This window comes from Lipotes vexillifer, unplaced genomic scaffold (genome assembly GCF_000442215.2).
Source record: "Lipotes vexillifer unplaced genomic scaffold, Lipotes_vexillifer_v1.1 scaffold1347, whole genome shotgun sequence".
NCBI classification, from domain to species: domain Eukaryota; kingdom Metazoa; phylum Chordata; class Mammalia; order Artiodactyla; family Lipotidae; genus Lipotes; species Lipotes vexillifer.
Window position 1 is genome coordinate 1,553,628 of NW_006796201.1, and position 26,906 is coordinate 1,580,533.

Genomic DNA, 26,906 nt, shown 5'->3' on the forward strand with positions numbered 1-26,906 from the left:
CTCAGCAGTCTAGATCAAAATGTCTATTTAGGTCTTCTGCCCATTTTTGGATTGGGTTGTTTGTTTTTTTGATATTGAGCTGCATGAGCTGCTTGTATATTTTGAAGATTAATCCTCTGTCGGTTGCTTCATTTGCAAACATTTTCTCCCATTCTGAGGGTTGTCTTTTCATCTTGTTTATGGTTTCCTTTGCTGTGCAAAAGCTTTTAAGTTTCATTAGGTTCTATTTGTTTATTTTTGGTTTTATTTCCATTTCTCTAGGAGGTGGGTCAAAAGGGATCTTGCTGTGATTTATGTCATACAAGTGTTCTGCCTATGTTTTCCTCTAAGGGTTTTATAGTGTCTGGCCTTATATTTAGGTCTTTAATCCATTTTGAGTTTATTTTTGTGTATGGTGTTAGGGAGTGTTCTAATTTCATTCTTTTACATGTAGCTGTCCAAAGAAAATATGCAGATTGCCAACAAACACATGAAAGGATCCTCAACATCACTAATCATTAGAGAAATGCAAATCAAAACTACAATGAGGTATCACTTCACACCAGTCAGAGCGGCCATCATCAAAAAATCTACAAACAATAAATTCTGGAGAGGGTGTGGAGAAAAGGGAACCCTCCTGCACTGTTGGTGGGAATGTAAATTGATATAGCCACTATGGAGAACAGGATGGAGGTTCCTTAAAAAACTAAAAACAGAACTACTGTATGACCTGACAATCCCACTACTGGGCGTATACCCTGAGAAAACCATAATTCAAAAAGAGTCATGTACCAAAATGTTCATTGCAGCTCTATTTACAATAGCCCGGAGATGGAAACAACCTAAGTGTCCATCATTGGATGAATGGATAAAGAAGATGTGGCACATATATACAATGGAATATTATTCAGCCATAAAAAGAAACGAAATTGAGTTATTTGTAGTGAGGTGGATGGACCTGTCTGTCATACAGAGTGAAGTAAGTCAGAAAGAGAAAAACAAATACCGTATGCTAACATATATATATGGAATCTAAAAATAAATGGTTCTGAAGAACCTAGGGGCAGGACAGGAGTAAAGACCCAGATGTAGAGAATGGACTTGAGGAAATGGGGAGTGGGAAGGGTAAGCTGGGACGAAGTGAGAGAGTAGCACTGACATATATACACAACCAAATGTAAAATAGATAGCTAGTGGGAAGCAGCCGCATAGCACAGGGAGATCAGCTCGGTGCTTTGTGACCACCTAGAGGGGTGGGATAGGGAGGGTGGGAGGGAGATGCAAGAGGGAGGAGATATGGGGACATATGTATATGTATAGCTGAATCACTTTGTTATAAAGCAGGAACTAACACATCATTGTAAAGCAATTATACTCCAATAAAGATGTTAAAAAAAAACAACCCACAATGCTCTATTCTCTTTGAAACGTCAACTGACATTGTTACAGTATTTTTTTACATATGTATATGAGACAATTTCATATCATATTGTAATTTTCACGTATTTTTATACATATTATACTAGTCAGAGAGGTTCTAGAGCTTAGGGGCTAGTGCTTACTCAATAAAAAAAATCCCCAAGATCAAAAGTAGGCACTCAGTGAATATTAGTTTTAAAAAATTGTTCAAAGGTAAATAAGAGTATGTAAGTAGGATATTTACAATTTATAAGAAAGGCTAAAAGAAAATGGAGACCAAGATGTGGTAACATTTAGAGATAGTTGAAAAAATGGAGTCCCCTTGTAGAGAAATTGTGGTCCTTGTGCACTCTTTGTGGAAATATAAAATGGTGCAGTTGCCATGGAAAACAGTATAACAGTTCCTCCCAAATTAAGAATGTAATTACTATATGATTCAGCAATCCCACTTCTGTGTATATACCTAAAAGGATTGAAAGCAGGGTCTCAAAGAGGTGTTTGCACAACTATGTTCATAGCAGCGTTATACATAATTGCCCAACAGTTGGCACAATCCAGGTGTCCATCGATGGATGAATGGACACACAAAATGTGGGGTGTACATACAATGGAGTATTATTCAGCGTTAAAAAGGAGGGGAATTCTAATGCATGCTACAACATGGATGAACCTTGAGGACATTCTGCTAAGTGAAATAAGACAGGTGCAAAAAGGCAAATGCTGTGTGATTCCATTTATATGAAGTACCTAGAGTAAAAAAAATTCATAGAGAAAGAAAGGAGTTTAGTTGCCAGTGACTCAGGGTAAGGGGAAATGAGTTGTTTAATGGGTGTAGCATTTCAGTTTTGCAAGTTGAAAAGAAATTTTGAGATTGCTTGTACCAAAATGTGAGTGTACTTAACACTACTGAACTGTATTAACCTCAAAATGGTTAAATGGTAAATTTTATCTTATGTATATTTCACCACAATTTAAAATAACTGATCAAGAGAAGTCATCCTCATTATATATATCACAATTATGTCAGACTAATTCATCACAAAGGTATTTTAATATCTATAACTTTGGCTATAAATTTTGGGGCAGCGAGTTTATTTTTTATTTTATTTTATTTTTAATTTTTTAACATCTTTATTGGAGTATAATGGCTTTACACTGGTGTGTTAGTTTCTGCTTTATAACAAAGTGAATCAGCTATACATATACATATATCCCCATATCTCCTCTCTCTTGCATCTCCCTCCCACCCTCCCTATCCCACCCCTCTAGGTGGACACGAAGCACCGAGCTGATCTCCCTGTGCTAAGCGGCTGCTTCCCACTAGCTATCTGTTTTATGTTTGGTAGTGTATATATGTCCATGCCACTCTCTCACTTCATCCCAGCTTACCCTTCCCCCTCTCCGTGTCCTCAAGTCCATTCTCTACGTCTGTGTCTTTATTCCTGTCCTGCCCCTAGGTTCTTCAGAACCTGTTTTTCCTTTTAGATTCCATATATATGTGTTAGCATATGGTATTGGTTTTTCTCTTTCTGACTTACTTCACTCTGTATGACAGACTCTAGGTCCATCCACCTCACTACAAATAACTCAATTTCATTTCTTTTTATGGCTGAATAATATTCCATTGTATATATGTGCCACATCTTCTTTATCCGTTCATCTGATGATGGACACTTAGGTTGCTTCCATGTCCTGGCTATTGTAAATAGTGCTGCAATGAACATTGTGGTACATGACTCTTTTTGAATTATGGTTTTCTCAGGGTATATGCCCAGAAGTGGGATTGTTGGGTCATACAGTAGCTCTATTTTTAGTTTTTTAAGGAACCTCCATACTGTTCTCCATAGTGGCTGTATCAATTTACATTCCCACCAACAGTGCAGGAAGGTTCCCTTTTCTCCACACCCTCTCCAGAACTTATTGTTTGTAGATTTTTTGATGATGGCCACTCTGACTGGTGTGAGGTGATACCTCATTGTAGTTCTGATTTGCATTTTTCTAATGATTAGTGATGTTAAGCATCCTTTCATGTATTTGTTGGCAATCTGTATATCTTCTTTGGAGAAATGTCTACTGAGGTCTTCTGGCCATTTTTGGATTGGGTTGTTTGTTTTTTTTGATATTGAGCTGCATGAGCTGCTTATAAATTTTGGAGATTAATGCTTTGTCAGTTGCTTCATTTGCAAATATTTTCTCCCATTCTGAGGGTTGTCTTTTTGTCTTGTTTATGGTTTCCTTTGCTGTGCAAAAGCTTTTAAGTTTCATTAGGTCCCATTTGTTTATTTTTGTTTTTATTTCCATTTCTCTAGGAGATGGGTCAAAAAGGATTTTGCTGTGATTTATGTCATAGAGTGTTTTGCCTATGTTTTCCTCTTAGAGTTTTATAGTGTCTGGCCTTACCTTTAGGTTTTTAATCCATTTTGAGTTTTTTTTTGTGTTTGGTGTTAAGGAGTGTTGTAATTTCATTCTTGTACATGTAGCTGTCCAGTTGTCCTAGCACCACTTATTGAAGAGGCTGTCTTTTCTCCATTGTGTGTTCTTGCCTCCTTTATCAAAAATAAGGTGACCATATGTGTGTGGGTTTATCTCTGAGCTTTCTATCCTGTTCCATTGATCTATATGTCTGTTTTTGTGCCAGTACCATACTATCTTGATTACTGTAGCTTTATAGTATAGTCTGAAGTCAGGGAGCCTGATTCCTCCAGCTCTGTTTTTCTTTCTCAAGATTGCTTTGCCTATTCGGGGTCTTTTGTGTTTCCATACAAATTGTGAATTTTTTTCTTCTAGTTCTGTGAAAAATGCCATTGGTAGTTTGATAGGGATTGCATTGAATCTGTAGATTGCTTTGGGTAGTTTTACCCAAAGCAATAGTCATTTTCACAATATTGATTCTTCCAATCCAAGAACATGGTATATCTCTCCATGTATTTGTATCATCTTTAATTTTTTCATCAGTGTGTTATAGTTTTCTGCATACAGTTCTTTTGCCTCCTTAGGAAGTTTATTCTTAGGTATTTTATTCTTTTTGTTACAATGGTAAATGGGAGTGTTTCTTTATTTTCTCTTTCCAATTTTTCATCATTAGTGTACAGGAATGCAAGAGATTTCTGTGCATTAATTTTGTATCCTGCTACTTTATCGAATTCATTGATTAGCTCTAGTAGTTTTCTGTTAGCATCTTTAGGATTACCTATGTATAGTATCATCTGCCAACAGTGAAAGTTTTACTTCTTCTTTTCTAATTTGGATTCCTTTTATTTCTTTTTCTTCTCTGATTGCAGTGGCTAGGACTTCCAAAACTCTTTTGAATAATAGTGGTGAGAGTGGGCAACCTTGTGTTGTTCTGGATCTGAGAGGAAATGTTTTCAGTTTTTCACCATTGAGAACGATGTTGGCTGTGGGTTTGTCATATATGGCCTTTATTATGTTGATGTAAGTTCCCTCTATGCCTACTTTCTGGAGGGTTTTTAATCATAAATGGGTGTTGAATTTTGTTGAAAGCCCTTTCTGCATCTATTGAGATGATCATATGGTTTTTCTCCTTCAGTTTTTTAACATGGTTTATCACATTGATTGGTTTGCATATATTGAAGAATCCTTGCATTCCTGGGATAAACCCCACTTGATCATGGTGTATGATCCTTTTAATGTGCTGTTGGATTCTGTTTGCTAGTCTTTTGTTGAAGATTTTTGCATCTATGTTCATCAGTGATATTGGCCTGTAGTTTTCCTTCTTTGTGGCATCTTTGTCTGGTTTTGGTATCAGGGTGATGGTGGCCCCGTAGAATGAGTTTGGGAGTGTTCCTCCCTCTGCTATATTTTGGAAGTTTGATAAGGATAGGTGTTAGCTCTTCTCTAAATGTTTGATATAATTTTTTAAGTATAGTTGATATACCATGTTGTGCCAAGTTCTGCTCTACAGTGAAGTGACTCAGTTATATACACATATACATTCTTTTTTTATATTCTTTTCCATTGTCCTTTATCCCAGGAGATTAGATACAGTTTCCTGTGCTATACAGTAGGACCTTGTTGTTTATCCATTCTGAATGTAATAGTTTGCATCTACTAACCCCAAACTCCCAGTCCATCCCTCTCTCTCTCCCCCCACCCCCTTGGCAATCACAAATGTGTTCTCTTTTACTGTGAGTCTGTTTGTTTTGTAGATAGGTTCATTTTTGCCATATTTTACACTCCACATATAAGTGATATCACATGTTATTTGTCTTTCTCTTTCTGACTTGCTTCACCTAGCATGATAATTTCTAGTTGCATCCATGTTGCTGCAAATGGCATTATTTCCTTATTTTTTTATGGCTGAGTCTTATTCCATTGTATATATGTGCCACATCTTCTTTATCCACTCATCTGTCAATGGACACGTAGGTTGTTTCCATGTTTTGGCTATTGGGAATAGTGCTGCTATAAACATAGGGGTGCATGTATCTTTTTGAATTATAGTTTTGTCCAGGTGTATGCCCAGGAGTGGGATTGCTGGATCATATGGTAGTTCTACTTTTAGTTTTCGGAGGAACGTTCATACTGTTTTCTGTAGGAGCTACACCAACATACATTCCCACCAACAGTGTAGGAGGGTTCTTGGGGCAGCTAGTTTAAATAGAGATTATCTGGTTGTTGCAGAGATATCCACATGCAAAAGAGAATTTACTGTTTTATAATTTTAATACCAATCCATTAAGATGTATTTATTGCATATTCACAGTGTTTCATAGCCTTTAGTCATTGGGAGAAAGGATAAAAATGAATATCAAAAAGGTGACTACCTGACTGTATTCTAAGGGTTTTTATATAGCAAAGTCATAGCTCATAACACATTAAGGGAATTGACACAGCTGCTTTGTAAAGTCAGATATTCTGGAATTGTTCTAGAATAAATCTTAGCTGAAAACATAACTCAAGAAATTCGGAGTACTGATACCAGTAAGAAAGGAGAATGAGCTTTCCAGCAACATACTTGGTCAGTTGGATCTACTATAATTGTTCTTAAATGCTCACCTAGTGGTTGCTTTAGCAATATATCTCTCCAGGGGGAAAATGGCCAAATAGGAAAACCTGAGTCTCCTAGCTATTTCTCAGCCGTGATGTAAGTCTTTTAAATCAGATCTGTCGAGTTTCACGTTCCTACCTCTGAAGCTGTTGGGGATGGCCTAGAGAAAGGCAAGTTGAAAGGCAGCTATCAAAAGTGGGTTCAGGGGGGTGGCCACACATCTGCAGCCTGAGCCGGAGTGACTGGATGGTGCTGCCATGGCAGGAGCAGCGCAGAATGGGGCAGCCGCTGGAGATGCCTGACCTGTTCTGTTCTGTTCTGAGGCCAGCGGCGTGATGGAGCGGGCCAGGGACCATTTACACCTGAGGTGGACTGTTGAACAGCACGTACCAGAGGTAGAAGTCCAAGTCAAACATAGAAGGATAGCCTCACTGAGCAGCCAGGAGTGTCACCTGTACCCGAGGCGATGTCAGCAGCAGCAAGTCCCTGTGGTGGATTTCCATGCAGAACTGAGACAGGTGTTCTTAGCTGAGATACCAAGAAGTTGTTAAAGCAGTATTGGAACACCCAGGTAGCTGATTTCAAGAGAAAACAAACAAACAAAATAAAAACAGGCTCTATGTACTGTTTGAAGCTTCTGCCCCAGCTTGCATTGTTTGGTGGAGAACCTTCGACACACCTTAATCTGTAGCCTTCCCTTAGGTCTTAAGGATCCCGAAACTTTCCTGTGGACATTGGATTTGGTGGAGCAGCAATCATGACTGTGGGAAAGAGCAGGAAGATGCTGCAGCACATTGACTATAGGATGAGATGTGTCCTGCAAGATGATTGGATCTTCCCTGGCAACTTTAAGGCTTTTGACAAGCGTATGAACTTGATGCTCTGTGATTGTGATGAGTTCAGGAAGATCAAGCCAAAGAATTCGAAGCAGCCAGAGTGTGAAGAAAAGCGGGTTTTGGATCTGGTGTTGCTGTGCCAGGAGAACTTGGTTTCCATGACTGTGGAGGGACCACCCCCCAAAGATACTGGCATTGCTTGGATATCACTTGCTGGAGCTGGAGGAGGCCCTGTGGTTGGCAGAGCAGCTGGCAGAGGTGTTTCACCTGGTGTTCCAATTCCCCAGGCTCCTGCTAGATTAGCAGGCCCTGGTCCGAGGGGTTGGGGGGGAGGCATCCCAACAGGTAATGACCCTACAGGGAAGAGGCATTGTAGCAGCTGCTGGAGGTGCTGCTACCGCCAGCACTGCTGGAGCCCCAACTCAGTATCCACCAGGACAGGGGACTGCCTCCACACCTGTTGGTTGAGCAACCCTACCTCCAGACATTATGGCTCCTGCACCTGGTATGGGACCACCCATGGGCCCACCAATTAGGCTTCCCCTACTTGAGGGACTCCAATAGGCATGCCCCCTCCAGGAATGAGATCCCCTCCCCCAGGAATAAGAGGTCCACCTCCACCATGAATGTGGCCACCAAGACCCTAGGATACTATTGATCCTTCTTAGTCACTTTTTTCCTGCAGTGCATCTTGTGGAATGTGTGTAGTGTTTGTGAGCTTCTGTCCCCTCTGCTTCATTAATATCAGCTAATAAATGCATAGAGCAATAAAGAAAAGTGGGTTCAAAAGGAGGTAGATGAACTTCATCTAGAAATTTCAGAGATTGATTGGGGATTGAGACAACTATCAAGAGGAAAGGTGTGGACCCAAATAGAGAACCAATACTGGCAAAATTAAGGGGAAGTAGGTCAGAGGAGACAAATAATACTAGATAACAACTCACAAATAACATTTATGAACCATAGACTACATCCCAGGCACTCTTCTAATCACTTTACTTGTATTAACTCAGTGAATCCTTTCAACAACTGTATGTGATAGATACTTACATTATTCTCCAATGTCTTACCTCGTATCATCCCAAAAGGAGACCTGGGGACAAGGATTTGGATTCAATCCCAGGGCAATGATATCAGGTGCTGTGTCTTCTATGAGAGAGTGGAGAAGTCAGTCAAGGAAGGGAGGAAAACCAAGTAAGTTCTGTTAATTAGTGGTGTCTGCCATGGGCAACCAGGGCTCCAAATGCCACTGGAAATGCTGTATAGAATATGCCTCAGCATTGTTCCACTGAAGGACAGGGAAGCGTTAGATTTTATCCATCAGCTCCTACCCTTCATTAATTGAGGATTGCTTCTGAGGCATTAATTCCTAGGCACTGTCATGTTATCATATTCCAAAACATCATCAGGAAGAGAAGCAGTCCTTGGTATATAAGGAGCTGCAGATGGTGTCAGAGCAATGACAGCATCTGTTTCACTGAGTTTGCGTATGAGGAACACGGGACACAAAATTAACATCATTCAGTTTGGATTTATTCTAGAAGTAATGACCATTGACTGAAGCTAGGTTTCTATATTCTGCCTGTGTTTACATGGGTAACTCAGTACAGCTAAAGCTGACGCAACAGACAAGAATAGAAAGACATCTTACACATGAAATCCATAGCTAACAGTGAGACACAGTTCATTGGTTCATTCATTTATTCAATCATTTGTACTTTCATCCAAAAATTTATTAAGTGCCAGTGTTGAGTTTAGTAGTGTTTTATGCACAGGGGATGGGGTGGGGAGAGGGGTATAAGGAGAACAATTATGACAAGATTTCTGTTGTCATGCAGCTGACATGTTATTGGAGAGACAAAATTAATAATTTCAAATGATAGTGAATACGTTGAATAAAATAGACATCTACGTGACTAATTACAATGCTAATAGTTACTCAGAGCACCAGCAACTTGGCCATAATTGCCAAAGAAAAAGGGAACATCCACTTCCTACCAGAATTAAACTCCTAAATATGATACTGAGGACTGTGTAGTTAGCAAGTGGATGGCGGTACAGCAAAGGAGAGGTGGATAAAGAAATTGGAAACACATTGCCAGCAGGGCTTGGTGCATACCTGCCCTGATTAGAATGATGAATTGTGATGTTTCGAAAGGAAGAAAATGGTTGTGTATATTATCCTGTATTTAACTTTGCATAAAAGATTAAAAGCGTATCATCACATTCTGTATCATTCATTTTAGTAGGCTGAATGTGTGCTCCAATATGTGATAACTCTAGATCAGGGATTAAGAACTTCAAGGTATGCTTTTTTTTTTTTTTGCCACTGCTCGACTTGCGGGATCTTAGTTCCCCGACCGGTCCTAGGTAGTGAAAGTGTGGAGTCCTAACCACTGGACCGGCAGGGAATTCCCAGGGCATGCTTCTTTCTATGGAATGTAGTTCGAGTTACATGCTGTAGGTCACCCTTGGAGACTAGTCTGTCGTGGGATGTCTGTAATCAAAGTCTGCTCACGCATTCTCTCATTCCTTTAGTATTATCTTTATTCTCACATTTACTGAGTGCCCGTATCGGGCAGGTGCGGTTTGGGGCACTGAATTGTGCAGGAGAGACGTGGTAACTGGAGCTCACATTCTAGTGGGGGAACCTGACAACAAGTAAACAAGAAACTGATCAACAAAAATGTTTACAACCCTTTCGATTCGGCCCCAGCAGGGTCCTCCAGCCCAGTGTCGCTGGAGCCAAATAGAATGATATACTGAGTTCGGTTCAGAAGCAAAGGAAAGTTTTATTCTTTGATCCAAAAATGGAGAGGTGCGAGCTCGCACTCTCCCCATAGGCGGTGCGCAGGGCTGCTAGGGTTCTCCTAGCGGGGAGGGGAGGGCCGAGTTCTCGCGGGTCTGGCGCAGGCGTGTTGCTCACGCTCCAGGTCACGGTGTCACGCACAGCGTCTCCGCACGCAGGCCCGCCGCCCCCATCTTGAATCGCGTGCGCCGCGCCTGTGCACGGGGCCGTGGAGCTGAGGTGTCGGGCGCAGCTGTGTGGTTCTAGGAACTCTGGTCCAAAGGGCTGGGTACAGGGCCTCTGCGTGTGGCAGCCTATGGGCAGGTGAAACTAGAATAAGCACAAAGGAAAAGAAACAGAAAGGTAAGACACTATTACCCAGCTTTTATTTTTATTTCCTGGGAATTGTTAATGGGCTTTACCGGTGGCAAATCCCTCCGCTGGCTTTTGTCCTGCTCTTCATTCTCGAGGGGCGGTGAAGGGCGCAGGTTCATTTTCTGTAACTACTGCCTCCTGATTTCGGGCGTCGTCATAACCCGGAGTAGAGAAGGAGAACTCCCCAGCTCCCTTTAGCTACATGTGTGTCACCAGGCTTTGGCTCTAACTGTTCGTATCCCTGAGTGAGATAGTTTAACCTTTTGGCGACAGAGGATGTCACCGAATTAGATGTGAGGCCCCCCTCTTGGGGTCCTAGCTGCACCGAAGCCCCCCGGCTCGGTCAGGATGTTCTTTCCCCCTCAGGTTCGTGCTGCCAATAATGAAATTGAGTTTGGCGCAAGCAAGACCGGCTTTCATTCAGTGGCCAGGGACTGGAGAAGGGTAGCTTATGCTCTAAAGGCACCTTCCTGAAAGGAGGAAAGTGGGGGACTTCTAAGGGGTGAGAGGCAAGTGCGTCATCAGAAACTGGGGAAAAGGACAGAGATTTCCAGGAACAGCCAGGGTATGTGCAGTCCCACAGGCCCTCTTGCACACGCAAGGCCCTCTTGCACATGCACAAACTGTGTCTAGCAGAGTACAAATGCCCCTATGGGTGGAGATCTTAGTGTGGTAATGAAATAAAGGTAACTTGCAGACACCTCCAGATTTCATCTTCCCAGGTGCGTTCCTGTGGTCAATTCAGAGCCGGTTTGGGGCGGTTGACCACTGTATATCTCTCAAAACATACACCTCTCGAAGTACAGCTGCAAAACATCTCTGCCAAACACCAGGTACTTTTGAAACAAACACAGAAATGAATCTGGGCAAGTGTTGTTCAGCTCTCAGGAGTTGGTATGGAAACAGAGATAAATGAGGGGAAGAAAAGTGGTGACCTTTAGTTTACTTTGCCTGCTACCTTGCATCTAGCCAGTTTGGTCTGGTTTTGTTGTGGGCCTTTGTGGCATCCTGTTGATAGAACACAACTAGCTTCTATGGTTAAAAGCAGTTTCTGCACCCAGGGCCTGGGCCGCGTGGCGTGGGTGACAAGGACACTAGTCAAGTCAAGGTACATGGCCGACGTATTAGCAAGAGCAGCGTGTCTCAACTATCTGACTGATTGTATTTTTCATGCCAGGAGTTACCGTGACCTCAACTAACCAATTATATAGGGCTTCCCTCCCGTAGTGAGTTTCTTGATGAGCCTCCTTGATGGCTTGACAAGCTGCAGTTGGGGAAAGAAGTATGGCTCGTGTTCATTAACTAGCCACCCATGGCCTCCTAGATCTCTGATGAAGCCCCGTTTTTGCACTTTGTCTGATTCTTCCTTTATGCAGATTGGGGAATAATTGGATGGATCTGGCCTTCGAGGTATGAGGGGTAGTTGCCAAGTTACTGGTTCCCTGGCCACCCTTTTGGCAGTCACATCTGCCTTGTTGTTTTCCTCTGCATCCCCCTTTTGGTGACCCCTACGATGAGTCACTACCACCTTTTTTGGAAGCTGTACTACTTTTAAAAAAATTTTTGCATAACAAGTTTATTTTTAAAAGGCATATAGACAATAAGCAAAGTAAACATCCCATCAAGATCTTAACTTCTGCCAAGTGTTATCTGTCCTAGAGTTGCTCCATTAAGTCCCAGTCTCTAGACATCTTAAATTCAATAATCGTCGTCTTCATCAGAGTCCATTACTTTTCTTCTGTTGAATTTAACTGTTGTTTTCTTTTCTGTTTGTTGGCTTACCTTTTCGAGGATTTCTATTAAACCTTGTTCTGATACCTTCCCACTTAGTTGTCCATACCGTGCCATCTGTATAAGGTAATTCTCTACTGCTTTAGTTTTCTCAGGCTTTAAAGTGCTAAGTTACTTAATTGGGCCTGGGCTGACTGATCCAGAACTTGGGCTAAGGTACTGTTTCTCATTTCTGCTTCCCTTTGCTTTGCTTCCTGTTGTGCTGCGTGGCCAGGGTCCCCGTGCTGCAGCTCGGCCCACCTGTGCTTCCTCAGCGCCTCAAGCTCCTCCTCTGCCGTGGTGTGACCGTCTGGAGCGAGCAGCCGCGGCCACGCTGCAGCCCACTCAGCGAGACCTCTGGGAAGCTGTACCACTTCTGAGAGCTTCAGTATGCTTAAGCCATGTTCCAGCTGTTTATTCTCCGCAGTAAGCATACCTCTTTCCTTCCAAATAGCCCCATGTGCATGGAGGATGGCATATGCGTACTGGGAATCTGTGTAAACATTGAAGATCCTCCCAGTCCTGAGCTCTCAGGCTTTTGGACAGAAGTCCCTGGAGGGTAGGCTTCTTGCTTCTGTGACTTGGGTCCAGGAGGTTACAGTGTATCCTGCCAGACTTTTCCCCCTCTCATAAAACTGCTCCTGTTTGTGAACCATTCCCTTTTGGCATTTGGAAGAGGCTCACTTCCTAGCTTGGGGCAACTGGAATAGATGGCGTCTGTGGTTTCTATACAGTCATGCTCCAGGGACCCCATTTCTGTGGGTATCAGGGTGGCAGGATTTAGTGCGTGACAGGTTATTATGATAGCCACTGGATTGTCTAAAAGCGTAGTCTGAACTTGAATCGACCTTCCAGGGGATAGCCATTCTGTTCTCTTAGAACTTACTAAAACGTGAATCTGCTGTGGAGTCCACATAGTGAGTGGCTGACCAAACATTAACTTTTCAGCCTCCTTTATCAGGGCTGCAGTAGCTTCCTCAGCCCGAAGACAAGGAGCCCATCCCTTTGTGGCTTGACCTAATTGTTTAGAGAAATAAGCAACCACCCGAGTAAGGGTCCCAGGTTTTGACCTAATACCCGAAGGAGATCCTCCTTCTCTCATGAATGTAAAGGTCAAAGGGTTGACCTAAATCTGGCGGGGGGGCGGGGCTAGAGCAGGGGCCTGAAGTAATTGCTTTTTCAATTCTTGAAAGGCCCCTTCGCATTCTGAATTCCATTCAAAACGATCATCATCCTTTCCTTTGAACTTTTCATATAGAGGCCTAGCTAATGGACCATTGTTAGGGATCCAGATGTGGCAAAACCTGGCCATCCCCGGGAAACCCTTAAGTTGTCTTCTAGTTTTAGGAGGAGGTGAGGCTGCAAATGGCTTCTTTCCTTTCCTGGGGTAGGCTTTTCTGACCTTCTGTGAGAATGAAGCCTGAGTGGGTCACCCTAGTTTGTGCTATTTGAGCCTTTTTCTTGGACACCTCATATCCTTTATTGGCTAGGTGGTTCAGGATGGTTCAGAGCCTTCCTTAATAAGCCTGGCGATCCGAATGTTGTCTACATAGTGGAGGAAGGTTCCCTCCTCCAGATGTCGATCTTTCAGGTCTTTAGCTAAAGTTTCTCCAAAGATGGTGGGGGAATTTTTGAACCTTTGGGGCAGGACTGTCCAGCAGTATTGTTTTTTTTACGTGTTTGGGTCCTGCCACTGAAAAGCAAAACTTTCTTGTGAGTCTGGGGCTTATGGAATACAGAAGAAGTCATCTTTTAAATCAAATACAGAATACCAGGACTTGGGGGAAATAGAGTGGCCAGCAGGGTGTAGGGGTTAGGGAGGACTGGATGTATATCCTTGGGGGCTTCATTGACTGCCCTGAGGTCCTGCACCATCTGATATTCCCCATTGGGTTTCTTTACAGGGAGAATGGGTGGTATGACAGGCTTATTAGCATGGTCTAATTAGGTCCTGGTCATTTAGGCCCTGTATAACAGGGACAGTGCCCAGAAGGCCTCCTGATCGTGAGGGTACTGTTTTCTGTTGGGCCATGTGTGTCCTGGTTTTTGATAAACTATCATGGGACTGGCTCCTACAGCCTGTCCCACCCATCCCTAGGCTCATACCTTGGGATTTACTCCATGGAGGTCAACTTGCTCTGCGTGGGGAGGTTTGTCCTCAGCTGTCAACATTATCATCTTGTACCCCCTGTCTAGGGGACGCCAGTCTCTAGTTTGTCTCCCAGTAGGTGGATAGTATCCCCCAATTTATGTAAGATATCTCTTTCTAGCAGGGGTATAGCACATTCAAGAACATGCAGGAAGGGATAGGTGAGTGTGTATTCATCCAATTTACATTCTAATGGCTCTTTGAATGCCTTTTCTTGGGCCTTCCCTGATACCCCCATAATTTTACAACTCTTATGACTGAGTTTGCCTGATCTGGTGTTCAGAATTGAGTAAGTGGCACCAGTGTTGATTAAGAATTCGACAGGCTTTTCCCCTATGTCCACTGTCAGCTGGGACTCCTCGGGGGGCTCAATTGAAGTGCCAGCTTAGGAGCCCCCTGACCCCATTATTCTTCATAGGCTTGGACCATCTGCCTTTGAGGGTGGTGGCTGGGATCTGCCATTTCCTCCCCCCGTCTGGGGCAGCGAGGGCATTCTTCCTTCCAGTGTCCCTCTTGTTTACATATGGCACACTGATTGGGTCCTTGTTTCCTCGGTTTGCTATCCCTTGGTGGGGGTTGGGGTTCACGCACTGGAGTTAAGAGTCTCCGTGGGCAGTTAGTCCAAATTCCCGTGCCCCACCGTTGACATTGGAGGGCAACGGCCAGTGGGTGGGCTTGCCTCCGTGCCTTTTTATCCTCTTTTTCTCCTCTGTATCACTGTTATTAAACACCCAGTAGGCAACCTTGACCAGGTGAGAGGTAGGAATATCTGGTTCTATTTCTAATTTCTGAAGTTTAAGCCTAAGGTCAGGGACACTTTGGGAAATGAAATATGACCTCAGGATTGCATTCCCTTCCAATGACTCAGTCAGTGGTCATACAGATTCAGAGACATTCCCTGAGGCGCTCTAGGAATGCTGAAGGGTTTTCCATTGGTTCCTGGTTGATTTCCCTTATTCCAATTTGTTTCTTTCCTGCTGCCTGGATTCCCTTTAGGATCATAGTTTTATAACGGGTCAGTCTCTGTCTTCCACCCGCTTCTCCATGGTCTCAGTGGTCCTAGTTGGGTTCATTATCTGGGACCACTTGCTTCCCTGGTCTGAAAATAGCATGACCTGCATGATTTCTGTTCTCTGTGTCTGCTCCTCTCAGGCTTTTGAAAAGACTGTGGCCTTTTCTTCCCCCATTAAGAGTACATGTCAGCTCTGAATGTCAGCCTAGGTGGCGTCATGGGTCTGAAACGTTCCCCTAATCAGATTCAGGAACCCCTCTGGATCTTCTTTCAACCCCTTACTATGACTTTTCCAGCTACACAGATCCAAAGTGGTAAATGGGATGTGTACCTGGATGGGATGAGAGCCCTCCTTCTCCAGCAAGGACCTGCCTCAAAGGGAGTACGTTTCCTGGTGGGGTGTTGGCCACTGGCTGGTAATTAGTCCCGCATTGTGTAGTTCTGGACTGGGTTCTGGAGGGAGGGGGCTGGCATGGAGGGGGCCCTTCAGGCCTGTGGCCCCAATGGGAACATATGAGGGAAGAGGGCAGGGAGGGAGCAGTAGGAGGAGGGTTAGGGAAGAGATCAAGGAGGTCCTCAGGGGAGGGTCAAGGACGTATCAGCGGAGGAGAGCCCGCGTGCCTTTTGAAGGCCTTTGTTCTGATACAAGGCCATAAAAAAATAACTGGACACAGGGAGTTTCACCCCATTTCTTTTGTCTCTGTCATAGCAGGTCCAATTGTAAAATAGTGTAATTTAGAGGCCTATGGACGGGACAACTTTCCCCATCTCCCAGCTGGTATTGGGGCCAGGCTGTATTATATAGGAAGCTTAAATGTTTTGGGGTCAGGAGGTCATACCTGAAAAACTGCCAGTTCTGCAAGAGGCACCCTACTGGGCTATCCTTCGGTATGGTAGATATTTGGTTCCCCGTACCTTAGGTGTTCTGACTTGAATTTGTTTCCAACTACTGAGAAGGCAGTTAGAGTGATTTGTTGGCACAGAATTGTCACAAGGTGTGACCCAAACAAGATTTCTGAAATTTGGAACCAGCACCAAACTGTTAATGGATTCCTAAAAAGGCCCAAATAGGGGGCATCCAAATGGCATGGACTCTGATATAACTGGGGGTCCCCCTTGAATTTGTAATGGCCCATGCTTGAGATAGTCCTTCCTCAGTCAGGATATCCCACAGGAGGTTAACAGGACATCCTCCGGGCCAGAGCAGCTTAGCCACATTAGTTCCTGACTAACTTGGTCCCTTAGGGGATGGCATAGCTCTCTGAGGTGGGGTGTTCTCTTTCCTCCTTTTGGCTGAAAAGGAGGAGTTTTCAGACTTCCCACTGGGTGAGAGTTAAAGGCCTGAGGGATCCCCGAAGGTTATTCACCAGATTGCTGGGGCAGCTGGGATTTTGTGCTGATACCGGGAGGAGAGACTGTGGAACCTTGGTTGGTAAAGAATCACTCAAGTGTCGCCTTGCCAGCCGATGGAGAAGAGGTCGAGTGGTGGGTGTTTCTTGTTCTTGCCAGCAGCTCAAGAACTTCCCAGTAATGGGGTTCCTGGTCTTGCGAGTGGCTCGCAGTGCTCCCTAGTCCGCTTAGAGAAAGTAGCACTGACTGGAAGAGAGATCAAGTCACCGGTTGCGTACCTACCTTGGGACCCTTTCTCACTTGGGCATCTGCAGTGCCTCTTCCTGAACTCAGATTGCACGACCTTGTTCCTTTTTGTCAGACTGTCCTCAATACCTGGACATCTTCCTGGTCTCGCCTCTTGGCCACTTTGCTTTACCAAACTGAAAGTGACTAGGGAGGATGGTACTGTTGACTCCTGAGGTTGGCAAGGATGGCAAAAAGTCCTGGTGCGGCCGCTACTGCCTTGTACTGGGACTAAGGGGACAGCACTACTGGTGAGGCCACAGGCAAGACTGCCTGGGCTTGCTCTCATCCCCACCGTCCCTGGGCATCTGGTACCTCAGGAAGGCCAGCCAGAGGCAGCAGGCAGACATACGTGAATTTCAGTCTCTGATCACCGACGATGCCCCACTGTGATCGCCTCAAGGGGGCACCGTCCAGATTACTCTAGGGGCTACCCTGTGTGTACACCACAACTGGGTATCAGGCTGCTGGGCAGAGTTGCTCTGAATTCGGCCTTAGGCTTCCTGCTGTTCTATCAAAGACCGAAGACCAGAGTCAGTCATCCTCACACGAACCTCCCAAAGCCTCAGCTGTCCTCCCACTGGAGCTAGGGTGAGCCCAGAGCCTAGTGGATAGGTGCAGGGGAAAAGGCCACAGTGCATCCCACCTGGGTTGCCTAAATTTGTTACTGACCCTTTCTCCTGCCTGGTGTTATTGGAGCCAATACTCAGAAGCAAAGGAAATCTTCATTTTTTGATCAAAGAAGGGAGAGGTGCAAGCTTGTGCTTTTGAGTACACACTCTTCTGGGCAGGCCATTGGTGGCAGGACTGCTTTACAGGGTTCTCTTCAGCGGGGAGGGGGTGGAGTTCTTATGGGTGCGCTGCAGCTGTGCTGCTCGTGGCTCCAGATTGCAGTGCATCTCTGCACGTGGCCCACTGTTGCCATGTTGAGTTGAGGTGTCGTCACAGCACTTCTGCTGAGCTGAGGTGATGGGCATAGCCATTTTGCACAGGGAACTCTGGTCTGAAGTGCCGGATGCTAGGCCTCTGCATGGGGCACCCTGTGAGCACAAAGGAAAAAAATGGTTTGACTTTATTTTATTACCCAGCTTCTATTTTTATCTCCCGGGAATTGTTAATGGGCTTTGCCGGTGACAAAATCATCACACTAGTTGTAAGAATTATGAAGGAAATGAAGTAGGTTATGTGAAGGATAAATAACCAAGTACTGGGGAGGGGTGACATTTTGATGTAAGGTGGTCAGTGTCTCTGAGAAGGGGACTTTGATGGTGGGGCCTTAAGGACCAGGGACCAGTCACATTGAAAAGCCAAGAGTGGATTGCTCAGAGCATGAACACAGAAGATAACCATTCCAAGGTCCTGAGACTGGAAAGGGCTTGGCTTACCTTAGTTTTTTTTTTTTTTTTTTTTTTTGGGCCATGCCACATGGCTTATGGGATCTTGGTTCCCCGACCAGGGATTGAACCCAGGCCCTCAGCAGTGAAAGCGTGGAGTCCTAACCAGTGGACCCCCAGGGACTTCACATACACCTCAGTTTCTTATGTGTGAAATGGGGATAAAAATAAGTACCACTCCTACCTAAGAGGTTTGTTGTGAGAATTAAATGGATTGATATATATATAAAGTGTTTAGAACAGTGCCTGGTACCTGGGAAACATTCAATATATAATAATAATAATTATTCTCAAAAGCTCAGATGATTTGATTCTAGTGTATATTTATTTATCTTCTATATTTAAAAAATTGTTATCATTTCTTAATATATATGCTGAGAATCACCAGCCTCTGATTAGATTCCATGTGTTTTTAGTTGCCATGTGATTTATCTTATAAAAAATAAAATATTTTTTCCTCCTAACCCAACCTTAGGGATGATAGAAATTTAAGAAACAAAGGCCTAATAAGTGGTGTGAAGTCACTCAGTAAAGAAGAATTGAGTGCAGAATTATTAAACTTATCTCTGAACCCTGCATCGGCAGGCGGACTCTCAACCACTGCGCCACCAGGGAAGCCCTATCTTAGTTTTAATAAGTCAGTGAGTGAAGGGTGAGGAGTGTCCAAGAAAATGGAAAAGGTTGTCAGGAGTTAGACCAGGCCCTCCTGTTCACTTGGCCAGTTTAGTGTTTATGTGAGACAGTAAATTTAACTTTGTTTTTTTACCCACCAGCCAGATGCAAAACAGACAACAACAGCAAAACTGTCTCTGTCTAAAACTAGAGGGAGAAGTATCACGTTCCTGGAACTGTGCGCTCTGGTGTTTCCTCCCATCCACACGAACCATGTCAGTGTATCATCTCTAGCTCCTAATTCAACGCCTGGCCTGTATTAGCATTCAGCAATATGTACACAAATGATTTATAATTGCTAGGAGGTATTTTATGTTTCCTGTTCTGTCAGGCATGCTTAGAACTGTGGGATTAACACAGAGGATTAAAATGATTTTAAGGTAAGAGACTTTTAAGACACTATACAGTTGATCCTTGAACAGCCTGAGTTTGAACTGCGTGGGTCCGCTTATCCATGGATTTTTTTTAATAGTAAATACTACAGTACTAAACAATCCCTGGCTGGTTGAATCTGAAGATGCAGAACCTGAGATACAGAGGTACCACGTATACTGATGGCCAACTATAAATTATAAGGGATTTTTGAGTGTGTGAAGAGGGTTGGTGTCCTAAGCCCCTGTTGTTCAAGGGTCAAATGTGCAGTCTTTAAGGGACCAGTCAGCCACTAGAAATCACAGAGAGCCTCCTGGGGCAGACGGTTGTTGATACATTTTGACAACTTATTGATTATTTAAAATTAATTAATTATTCTTTGGCTGTTAGCTAGTCCTTATCTCACTTATAATATCACAGAAGTTTTTTTTTTATTGGAGTATAGTTGATTTACAATGTTGTGTTACTTTCAGGTGTATGGCAAAGTGAATCAGTTATACATGTACGTATATCCACTCTTTTAGATTCTTTTCCCATATCGGCCATTACAGAGGAGGATGTTTTTGTTGATTCATTCATCTAAGGTACCTATAGAGCATCTCCCTCATGGTAGGCATTTATGCTGGATGCTGGGGAGACAAAGGCAAATGCTACATGGTCATCATTCTCACCACTTAAGGAGTGAATTGAATATAAAAAAAGGAAATGTTATACAACATCAGTCATGCAGTTACAGAATCTCTAGAATGTGCAGTGCTGTCATATACAGTGGTGCAGGGAACATATGCAAAATAGCTGTCATGCAAATCACGGCATGCTGACATTTGTCACCAACAACTGTTTAATAATGTCAAATGATAGGCTTGTTTGTATGTATAAATGACAGAAACATGCATAGCAGATTCTTGGGAGTGTACTAATTCTTAGAGATTCTTAATACTTCACTAAGTAATGAGATATAACATAGAGGGTTTTTTAAAGAACTATTTCAATAAAAAAAATTTCCTTTCATACGATATTGAGAAAATTCTGATTAAAAGATGAACATATTTTTGACCTTACAAATATACTCCTGGGAATATTTTCTGAAGATATATGTGTAAAGATTCAGACAGAAAAGTTTTTTGGTTTTTTTTTATGCTTTTCTCCTTTTTATTATATCAGCATGCCAAGCATACTCCCTTTTCTCCCTCTTGTTTTACTGAATCTGGAAGGCTTGTCGCCCAGATTTCCACTGGGCTGATGCCACACTGTCTTTCAGATCCCTGTTTGAAGGTCTTCCTATCATAGAGACCATCTACTACTTCTTGTCACTCTTTGTCTTTGTAACCCGCTTTGTTATGATTATTATAGTTTTATTGTAGGACTTAATCACCAGCTGTTATATTTATTTGTGTGCATTGTTTTTCTTGTCTGTCTTTATCCCGCAGTCCCAGAAATGCAAGCTCTGTGAGAACAGAGACTTTGTATTCCGAATCTGGGACAAGGTAAATATGAGCGATGAACACATATTCCATAAATAATCCTTTAACAAATAAATAACATAAACAAAACAAGCTAAATGTCCATCAGTAGGTTATTCACCAGTGCATTAGGTAGCCATATAATGAAACTCTATGCAGCCTTTAAAATGGCATTTTTAGAAATAAATATATGTATATGTATTTTTTAATGTGGTAAAATGTTCATAATAGAGTGTAAGAAAAGGTATAGTTTGCGAAGCAGGCTTTTCACTGTCCAGTATTATTCTCTCTCTTCCTCTCTCTCTCTCTGCATATACGTAGCATCTTTGTGTGGTTTTATGTGCATATGAAAAAAGAAACAAAATGTTAATTATTTCTGAGTGGAGAGAAATCAGTTTAATTTGTTCTTTGAATTTTCTGTGCATTTTAAAACTTTGTTCTTTCTGTTTCTATTTTTTAACAAGTTTTTGGGGGTTTGTGTGTGTACAAAAAAAACTAAAGTAATAAAGGCATTTTTAATCCTCAGATAGATTAAGCACTTGTGTTGAGCATTGCAGATTTTGGGGGTTTTGCTAGTTTGTCTCTCCGGAGTGACCCATATTGACTAAATTTCAGACTTTTCATTGGATTGTTACCTGTTGCCTCTAATATCTTTATATAGGCAGCCAGTGACGTAATGCTTAATTCAAGAATTAGGTAGAGTTTCTATGTGCAAAGGTATACAGTAATATTACTGCAATATATGATATTTTAGCATCCTAAATACACACTTTTAAAATCGACCCTTAGTATATGTTTTTAAACAAATGATAGTTTAATGTAAATAGCAAACTTTGTCTTCTGTATTAAATGTGGCTTTTGAGTTTCAGTTGCTTACTTTCCTCTTTTCTCTGGCAAATTTAATGTTACTACTGTTACAAAAAGAACCTATTTATCCCTTCAGTCTTTTGATAAGCCTGAGATATTTAGATATAGTATTTACAAGAAAGTTACGGTGCTACTGCTATGAGAGTCTAAAAGGGTAATTTTATGATAATAATGCTCCATATAAATGACAACCCTTAGGCAATCTCTTAGTATTTCCCGCAATATGGATCAGCTCATGAATTTCTGAGGAAGATTAAAAATACATTTTAAACTTCTTTAAACTTTTTAAACCTTAAATTAAATGCTTAACTCTTTTAAATGTGTGACACCATCCATCACAATTTTATATTTAGACATATAATAATGTATAATCTCAGCTCGCTGTCCACTTGTAAAAATGGGAATAGACTTGGAGAAATAAGCAATTTCCCAACAGAAAATTGGAAATTCTGCCAACCAGTTCCAGGTGACCTGCCATCAATCAGTGTTAAATTCTCTGGGGTTATTGTTGAAGGGTATTGCTATTACTGAAGGGCTTCACTGGTGACTAATGATATATAACAAATACATTGAGGAACTATAGAAACCCCCCGAATGTGTAATTGTCTGGCAGCTTTCAGCAGAGACCTTTACTAGCAATTGAGAAAGTGAGATTTTTATAACCTCCTTGTAGTTCTCTTATTAAAAGATGTTTTTAGAGAAATAGGTGAAACGATTATGCCATGCAATTAAATTAACTGACAAAATATTTCTTTATGACTAAACTGTTTAATGTAGGCATTTGGAATGTGTGGTATCATTTAGAATATGTGCGAATGTGACAATTATTCTGATTCTGAAGTTAAATGAGTCTCAGTTTGCAATAAAATCTCCTTGTTTGGTATTATTAAGCAATTATGATTAATGTCTGAAATGTAATGTTCCATGGTTATAATTTCCTCTTTTGCTTGAGTGAGTACATTAGGAATTCATTAAAAATATAAGCCTTTTAGATACCTGCAAAACTACAAATTCAGTGAGGACTTTCTGGAGGTTAGGAAACATTTTTGAATAAGAAACCATGACTGGGGTGAACCAACAGCTGGCAGATAATTATGATGGATTTCTAGTCCTGCAGTGCAGGGATAGACAAATGAATTTGTTCATTGATGTCAAAAATCAGATCCATTCTGATGTAAAAATCTAATTGCAAGACATACCTTCCATTCCTCCAACTCCTAACTATAAAGGCTGAAGCGGGTAAGGCCTCAAACTTACAAAAGTGGCTAATGCTGATGGATAAGCCATAGATATATGAAGGCAGCTAAGAATCTGATGTTCTCAAAAAGCAGTTTGTCTTAAAGTAGTGAAAATAGTAAAATCAATTGATTACTTGATCAGTCAGTCCAGCATTCCTGGAGTACCTGCCTCACCAGATGGTTGTGAAAAGTAGATGAAATGAAGTATGGAAAAAACCCCAATCTTGTGTTTGTTCTGTCTGGAAAGTGTCATTTAAGGTGTTGACCCAGAGTTGGTTGTGTGGTGGTCAGTCAACTGACCTTTGTCTGCTTAGGATAAAGGCATGCAGTGAAGAACCTCTCCATCCTCTGGGGAGATTGTTGCCAATCAAAGAAGGCTGAGCTCTGGTGTCACTTCCTCTTTTTATAAGGACACAAATCCCATCATGAGGGCCCCATCCTCATGACTTCATCTAAATCTAATTCTCTCTCAAAGGCCCTACCTTTTAAAATCATCATAATGGGAGTTAGGTCTTCAACCTGTGAACAGTCTATAACAAGGGGTATGAGGGCATATCCTTAAAGCCTATAATTCATGACAGGTATACAAAGAGGAGCCAAGATGTCTCTTACTACCATTTTATAGTTTGAGAGAGTTAACATGGCAATAAAAAGAAGTATCGATACAAAAATTGATGGAAATGGGACCTGTTATCACAGACAGCCGCTACACTGAAGAAAAAGGACAAGGAATCAGATTTGCCTTATAGCCTTAACTCATCATTTGTTCTTGGACACATCTATTCAGTGCTCTACAGCTCAGTTTCCTTATCTGAAAAGTGGAAATCATAAAAGTAAATTGTGTAATATATATAAAAGTGGTGTCAACCAATGGGCAAATGGAAGGAATTATTGTCTGTATTAGTTTCCTATTGCTGCCTCAACAAATTACTACAAACTTATTAGCTTAAAACAATACAAGTTTATTATCTTATGTTCTGGAGGTGAGAAGTCCAAAATGAGTCTTCAAGGCTAAAATTAAGATGTAGGCAGGGCTATGTTTCTTTTGGAGGCTCTAGGAGAGAATCCATTCCTTGCCCTTTGTAACTTAGAGCGGCTGCCCGTATTCCCTGGCTTCTAACCCCACATCACTCCAACCTCTGCCTCTGTTGTCACATTGCCTTCTCTTAACACTCCTGTCTCCCCACTCCCTTTTTTTTAATTATGTAAAAACCACACAACATAAAGTTTACCATCTTAACTATTTTTAAGTGTACAGTAGTGTTAACTGTATGTACATTTGTTTTGCAACAGAACCCTAGAACTTTTTCATCTTGGAACACTGAAACTCTATACCCATTGAATAACAACTCCTCTTTTCCCCCTCCCTCCTGCCTCAGTCTTATAATGATCCTGATGCTGAAAGTTTGGCCTCTGTGCAGTAGTGCCGACTGAAATCTTGGAGTCATTGGGTGATGCAGAAAAGAATAGCTTTATTGCTTTGCCAGGCAAACGGGGACACAGTGGGCTCCAGCCCAAAAAAACTATGTGTCCCAACCCAGGAGGATTTGATGAGGGGTTTTATAGCAACGGTTCAAGGGTGGGGTTGCTGATAAGATTAGGGTGTAAGATTAGGGTGTGTGAAGGGCCTCCAATCCTCTAATCTGGTCTCCGGTAATCTTCTTGATGAGCTTCTCTCGTTCCTTTTGTAGCCTCAGGTGATCTTTCTCTGGTATGAAGAATGCTAATATGGTAAAGAACTTAAAGACATTGTTACCTGTATCCCTTGAGGTGGAGCCAGGACTGTGCCCCAAGGCTGCACTATAGTTTCCTGGCTGCCCATCCCTTGTCTTTGCATCCCTTCCCTTCCTGGATTAGCAACTGTTTGAATCTGCCCTTTGGAACTCAGGGAAGGTCATGGAGGCTGGAGTCAAGTAATGGGGGACAGAAAGGTTTCCGTGCCCAGGATCCCCACAGGGTCCTGCTTGGTTTAAGTCCTTGTGATTATATTGGACCCACCTAGATAATCTAGGATGATATTCTCACCTCAAGATCCTTAATTATGTCTACAAAGTTCTTTTACGTTCGCAGGTTTCAGAGATTAGGATGTGGACATCTTTGAGGAGCCATTATTCTCTCTACCACATTATCTGATGAGCTAGTTCAGGCAGTTAATATAAAGAACTTAGAAAAAGAATCAGAAATACTGTAATCAGAAATGCTCAGCAGAGTGAGACATCAACTAATTTTGTATAACTTTATTTTCTTTTCTACAATTAACCTGCATTCTGGGAAAATTCAGTTAGGTACATTAATGGATGATAGAATCATGTGGGTTAATTAAGAATATGATTTAGGGTTTCCTTTGAAAGAAACCCATTTGAAACAGATGGCTTGTCTTGTTTTTTTAAAAGTTCTCTAAAAGTACTGCCTGAAGACGAACTATTGTATATATGTTCTGTAGGCTAGGACACATCATGTTGATGTGAGATGCAGGTATAAACCAAGAAATAACAAGGCTAGTCTTCTTTCCAATGCTAGTTATAACTTTATTTTCCCCCTCTTTTTAATATTAACAAGCTATATGCTCAGATTTATGACTAAGAGACCAGCCTTATACAAGTCTTCAGGAGAGAGGGCTTCTGTGAATTTGCTTGTAAAAATTAGGGAAATGAGGTCCATCTTGATTCCTTGAATTTTAAAGCTAGAAGGGGCAACTTTGCAATTTGAGGTGCTTTCTTGTTTTGTTTTCCTGAATGCCTGAGGGACAAGGCAGCCTACCAGCACACAGTATAATCTGAGAATCTAAGAGAAATGTTGCAGGATCCCCCTCAATGAGAACAGAGACTCTGAAGCAGTTGCCTCCTTCAGGGTGTAGTCATAACCACACGGAATACATGTTCCTTGAGGGCATAGACCTCTTGGCTGAACTTGATACTCCTGAGTTTATGAGGAGGCACAGTTTCATGAGTTCCATTTAAGAAGAGAGGATGAGTGATCTACACTGAGACTTCGCAATGTCCCTCAAAGGGAACCCAGCATGAAAAGGAGAAAGAAAACCAGAGAATGGGGCTTCCCAGTATTTTGGTTCTGCTTCATATTTGGACTGAGTGGAGAGGAGACAGCCTTATATTCTGGACCCTGCAAAATAAAAAAGGAGAGAATTAAGCATGGTGGGAGCTAGAATGATCCTGCATTTCTGGATTCTCCAGAAGTTTGCTGATTGATTGGTCTTCATATGGGTAGCACATGAAGCTCTTCAGTTGCTGGACCCACATCTGAGCCCAGCAGACGAGAAGACTACCACCACCATGGGAAACCTTAGTTCTCTGTTCTGAACTGCCCCTCGCATGCCGCCTGTGAGTGCTATACTCATGCTAAGCCTTCTGAGTACAACCCTAAGAACCCCTTTGATCACCACTCAACCGCTAAATAGGTCTCCAACCAGGGCCACCTAGAATACACTTTCTCCTTTCATTATCTTATAAATTCATAATTACCCTGAAAAGGTTGGTGCATGTGTAATTTCCTTCAGGAAGGTTTTCCCAAAGCCTACTGTGATGTAAGTCATAACCTCCATCTTCACTTCTAAAATGCTTCTTTTGGCATTTTGTGCTTTTTTGTATCATAACCAATTTAATAGAAATGTTTGTTTACTGTTTTTTAAACCTGTAAGACTGTGAGGATAAGAAGTGTGACTTATACCTTTCCGTATTATGCCCATTACATGACATAGGGTCCTGCACATGATAATGAATATGTAAATGAAGGAATGAGTAAATGAATGCACAAGAGCTATTCTGCTGAAAGATAACTGTTCTGCTGAAAGATAACTGCTGCTGAAAGATAACTGCATGACTCTTTTTTTTTTTTTTAGCATCTTTATCGGAGTATAATTTCTTTACAATGGTGTGTTAGTTTCTGCTGTATAACAAAGTGAATCAGCTATA

At 42.1% G+C, this 26,906-nt stretch overlaps 3 pseudogenes; 2 read left to right on the plus strand and 1 right to left on the minus strand.

Moving 5' to 3' along the window:
- The first annotated feature begins 6,741 nt into the window (after positions 1-6,741).
- Positions 6,742-7,090, plus strand: LOC103082460 (SNRPN upstream reading frame protein pseudogene; annotated as a pseudogene).
- Positions 7,091-7,163: 73 nt separating this feature from the next.
- Positions 7,164-7,900, plus strand: LOC103082725 (small nuclear ribonucleoprotein-associated protein N pseudogene; annotated as a pseudogene).
- Positions 7,901-12,103: 4,203 nt separating this feature from the next.
- On the minus strand, positions 12,104-12,609 carry LOC103083005 (programmed cell death protein 5 pseudogene; annotated as a pseudogene).
- Between the last annotated feature and the right edge of the window lie 14,297 nt (positions 12,610-26,906).